Source organism: Montipora capricornis, chromosome 4, assembly GCF_036669925.1.
Source record: "Montipora capricornis isolate CH-2021 chromosome 4, ASM3666992v2, whole genome shotgun sequence".
Taxonomy (NCBI): Eukaryota; Metazoa; Cnidaria; class Anthozoa; order Scleractinia; family Acroporidae; genus Montipora; species Montipora capricornis.
In genome coordinates, this window is record NC_090886.1 from 18,290,834 (window position 1) to 18,295,833 (window position 5,000).

General features: G+C 41.1%; 1 protein-coding gene and 1 pseudogene across 2 annotated transcripts in view; one reads left to right on the plus strand and one right to left on the minus strand.

Moving 5' to 3' along the window:
• Window positions 1-954, plus strand: part of LOC138045704 (uncharacterized) — a 13,225-nt pseudogene extending 12,271 nt beyond the window's left edge.
• The window catches only part of LOC138045705 (uncharacterized), a 50,204-nt gene that overhangs the window by 26,101 nt on the left and 19,103 nt on the right, over window positions 1-5,000 (minus strand). Inside the window, exon 4 of one of the 2 annotated variants that reach the window (XM_068892287.1) lies at window positions 3,583-5,000. This exon is cut by the window's right edge and continues 642 nt beyond it. The exons of the other annotated variant lie outside the window; for it this stretch is intronic. The gene's annotated coding sequence lies outside the window, so the exon portion shown is untranslated. Of the gene's footprint in view, window positions 1-3,582 lie in introns of those variants that run through there. 2 annotated transcript variants of the gene reach the window in all.

Genomic DNA, 5,000 nt, shown 5'->3' on the forward strand with positions numbered 1-5,000 from the left:
TTATCTGGCTGTTATCTATGCCTGCATTTATGCATGTGCCGAAACAAAAAACATCATGCAAAAGCTGACAGGAGTTAATTTTATTCTGGAGAACAGAACAAAGATGTGTCTAAACAAGAGAAATGAAGGAGGCAATGACCATCCTCAGTGCTCTGGGTACTCACAACCCTAAGGAATATCATGAATGGTGTAAACGCTGATAGTAATGTCAATGCTAACACAGCCAAGAGCGTCGGGGAGAAGATGCTAGTGTCAGTGAAGGGAACGTTAACCATAGATTACTCATTCAAACGAAGTGCCCAGACAGTCACTATAGCATCCAAGTCCTCCGTAAAGATTGAGTACAAGTACAAGTTGACCCTCAACTTGTATTTCAGAAATTATTTCGGGACGAGCTCTGCACATATCCCACAGCTCTTTCGACTACCCATTTATGTTAAGGCAGCCACCAAAGCCATCATTAGCAGATGCACTATGGGCAAAGCTTACACCAGAGGCTAAGACACAACCTGAAGGGAACATACAGTACGTGCTGGACGGAGGTTCTCTTCTCCATCGAGTCCCATGGCCCAGAGGTGACGCCGCAAATGGTGACGCCGACCTACTTGTAGTCAAAACCGCTGTAGAGTCTGCCATAAAGAATTCCATGGTTCTAGATGGGGATGGCACAGATTTGCCAGTCCTTCTGTGTTACCATGCTTCCGAAGGTGGATGTGGCCTCTTTTTTTGACCTGAGACAAAGGCAAACTCGAGATGTGCCTGTGTCTGGCATATGAAGAAAGTGAAAGAACAGCTGGGTTAGGAAGTTCGCAGAAATTTCCTTTTCCTTCACACCGTCACTGGATGCGACACAACATCGCGCCTCTACAGAGTTGGAAAGGGAACAGCCCTGAAGAAACTTGAGAATGTACCTTACTTCAAAGAGCACGCTAACGTTGGTCTTCATCTGTCATTCTGCTGTTTCTGGCGTTGTCACTGCAGGTGAAAAATCACTTGTATCATGTTTCGGAGGTAAACCAGGGGTAGGTTAACTCTATCAGATATCAGCGTTACTTCGAAAAACTTGCAGCCAAGGCATCTCATATCGAGCCACAGAATCTGCCTCCAACAGCAGCAGTGGCCCGATTTCACAGCCTACGCGTCTGCTTGCAGGTAAAGCAGTGGTAGGAGAAGTTGCAGGCATGTCAATGGAAGACTGGGGGTGGAAACTCCCTAATTATCAAGTATTTCCTGTTGCAGCAGACTTGCCGCCTGCCCCAGAATCTCTTCTCTAGTTAATCAGATGCAACTCTTTGTCTGACTGTAGCAATATAATCGAGGTGCAACAAATTTGTCGCAAGAATGGTACGCAGTGTTCCCCAGTCTGTGGCCAATGCAAAGGTCTTTGTGCACAAATTCTTTGAACACTGTAGACTAGGAAAGTGAATATTTGGAAGACTAGCATTTTTATAAATACATTGTATATGTAGCATGTGTAGAATTGAACAAAGAGGTAGCTTTGTTGTGATGATATAGGCCTTTTCTTGTCGTGAGTCTTAAGCATTTATGTCTTGTAATGTTTCGGCAAAATAAGATTTCACCGCTGGCTCTAAATAAACCTTAATAATTCACTAAGTTAAATATATTTTGTGGAAAGGTCTTTCACGATTAAAGCCTTAAAATCATTGTTCTTAAGGGTAGATTCTTAGTTTTGGTGAAATGGCTCGAATTCTACAAATAAAAAACGCTGAACGGCAACTGCCGGTTGACAGCCTCGTTTTCGTGCTATAGGAAAGAGAGACTTATTTTATGGGTGCAGTTTGGAGGCGTTCCCATGCTTGGATCTTTAGGGACTTTTAGTACGTTCATGCATAGGATATTCCTAACTGGTCAATGACGAGAAAGCTTCTTTTGCAATTAGTTACAGGTCCGACCACAAAATGCCTGGACTAATTTACCTGGTGAACGATCTCACTGGAATAAACACTTGAAATCTTATCTTTACAGACAACCGCCTGGCAATACACCTGCTTACGAACAGAAGTTGCTTCTTGCGGCAGAATCGTCACTGTTGAGTTTATTTGAGTTTTGCCCTGTGTGTCGGACAGAGTGACAGGCGAGTCAACTCCAGGATAGGTACCAGAATAACAGTGATGCAAAAATGTCTCTCTTGCTCATTCACCAGAAGTTGGGATTCTCAGCCATCCATTGGGGACACCCCTCTTGGCAACATTATGATGTCATCAAAAATTCTATTTGGTCGGGGGAGTCCAGCAAAGGTGCTTAAAATAATGGGCCACATGAATGTAGTGACCATTAGGTACTCCACATTCATGAAGCATCAGAAAAAGTATTTACATGCAGCAGTGGAGAGAACATACAGAGAACAACAGTCCTCATTACTCTATAGCATCAAAGCTGAGGGGAAGGAGCTGATCTTGGGAGGGGATGGTCACTGTGACAGCCCAGGGCATTCCGCCAAGTACTGCAGTTATTGTCTGAATGGATTTAGAGCAAAACTAAATTCTAAATTCCCAGCTGGTCCAGGTTGGTATTTACATTTCTACGTTCAAAATTAAATTAAAATATGGGCATTAATAACTTACTTTACTCTACTGTTCACTTTATATTACTCTACCGAGTAATGAAGTAAAGAACTCGAATGCAATGGAAAAAGAAGGCCTGCAAAGATACCTTCAATTTTTAACTGATGAAGGACTGTCAGTTGACAACTTGATAACAGACAGACATGTCCAGATTAGAAAGCAAATGAGGGAGAAATGGCCTGCTGTTAAGCACAGATTGGATGGCTGGCATATTGGCAAAGGTTAGTTGGTATAATCAATGCCATAACTTTGTAACTGTGGTAACAATACAAATTATTATGAATGGAACTCTCTAACTCTTTTCTGATTGGCCGAAAGTGTACAGTGAATTTGGCCAAAAGTGGACAGTGAAATCAGGGCCCGTGGCATCATAACTGCAGATTATACAATTATCATGTCAAGGACACTCAAGGTCACAGGTTAACATGTCAAGTTTGCACGCTTTGTGTCGCTTCCGGTCAGTGAAAAGCAAAAACATGACTTCCTTTTTTGTTTTTCTTTTTTCATTGAATGTATAATAAAACAATTATTAGATTCGGTTTTGTGATACCCAGAATAACCAAGGTCTCCGTAAGGGTTATCAGCCTCAGCCTTGGGCTCCGGCTGATGTCCCTTAACTTGACCTTGATTATTCTGGATATCACAAAACCTCATCCAATAATTGCCTATAATTTTATGGCAACCTGTTAACACAAGACTGCATTAATACTGATTGTTAACCAGACTTAATTTCTATTTAAGGTCTTGGTAAAGAGATTGACAGCCTTGCAAAAAAGAAAGACTGTGCTGTGGTCTCAAAATGGAAAAAGAGCGTGGTTAACCACATGTTCTGGTGTGCTGCATCAACTGATGATGATGCTGATGATGATGAAGATTTAAAGGAGGCAAAGTGGCTCTCAATTACTTATCACATCATGAACAAGCATTCAGGGCATGAAAGTCCTTTGTTTCCCCAGTGTCTTCATGGTAGACTGCATGGCAGAGAAAGAAAAAAGAAATGGCTCAAACCAGGTATGGTAATGTTTAATTAAGGTGATTCCTTAGTAATAGAAGTTGTCGTAAGATTTTCTTTAAACTTTTCTCGATTGTTCCCTACATTATGGTGACTCGAAATGTGCAATTAAATAAATAGGTCACCAAGCTCGTTCGCGAGATATAACTTGCCCACGTTACTCATTCAATCATTGCAACTTCATCTATCAAGGACAAGTTTGTTCTATCGGTTCAGGCTACGTTTTGCAGGAACAGGAAGCACAGCTTTGACTTAATTCTTAAAATAACAAAACAGGTGAATTGTATTGCTCAAAAGGAATAATTTAATGTTTGTTCTATGGCAGAGGCACACGTCTTGAAAAGGCACTGACTACAAATATTCCTCGGGTGCGTGATCTCAAGGAGACAATTTTGTGAGTGATGGTTATGAATCCTTTTTTTCCTGTAACTTTTTTTTCTGACGTAAATTTTTAATTTTTTTTTTACAGCACAAAGAGGATGAGTAAGAAAATAAAATTATGCCAAAAAAAAGATAGGTCAACAACCTCGTTTAGGAGGAAACAGAAAGCAAACCAAGCTCAACCCCTCCACAACACATCTCCCCGATAGCAAGGTTTCAATTTCACTGTTGGACTGAAATGTTTTTTAGCATCATCAAAGCTATCACTTGACTTTTCGTTTTGCGAGAGTCTAAAAGGTTTCTTGTTTTGCTCTTTAATGCTGCGCTCTGAAAACAGCCATTCTTCTTTCTAGCCAGGTTTCCGGCACGAAAGGTCGCCATTTTGAAATGGCTTCTCTCTTGGAAGTAAATTACTCAGGTTTATAACTATCTATAGACCTCCACCCACCAAGAAAAATGGCTTAACTTCGAACATGTTCTTTGATGATTTCTCTCTAGCAGCGACGCCCGACCGTTTTTTCATCACCGGGACTTTAACTTCCACATTGGTACAAAAAATAATGATGCTGTGCGATTCCTTGACTTGATCAACTCCACGGGTTTGAATCAACATGTAACATGACCCACACACAATCGTGGACACATTTTGGATTTGATAATCACTAGTTCTAACGATGATTTGGTATCCAACCTTCAGGTCTTACCCAGCATGCCATCTGATCACACTGCTATAACTTTTCTGGTTGATTTTCCTCGCCCTGTCTTGTCGAAAGTCTTGAGTGAGCGACGGAAACTTCAAAACATCAACCTAGAACTGTTTGTGGAAGACATCGCTAATACATCACTGATGTGCAATAGGTCATCTGATGTGGATGTTGCTGTTACACAATATTTACTGGACGACTTAATGGCTTCTTCTGACATTGGCGATTGTCATCGTTATGACAAGCAACCTACTCTATCAAGTTATGAGTTGAGTACCTTAGAGCCAGTGACATCTGAAAATGTTAAATCAGTCATTA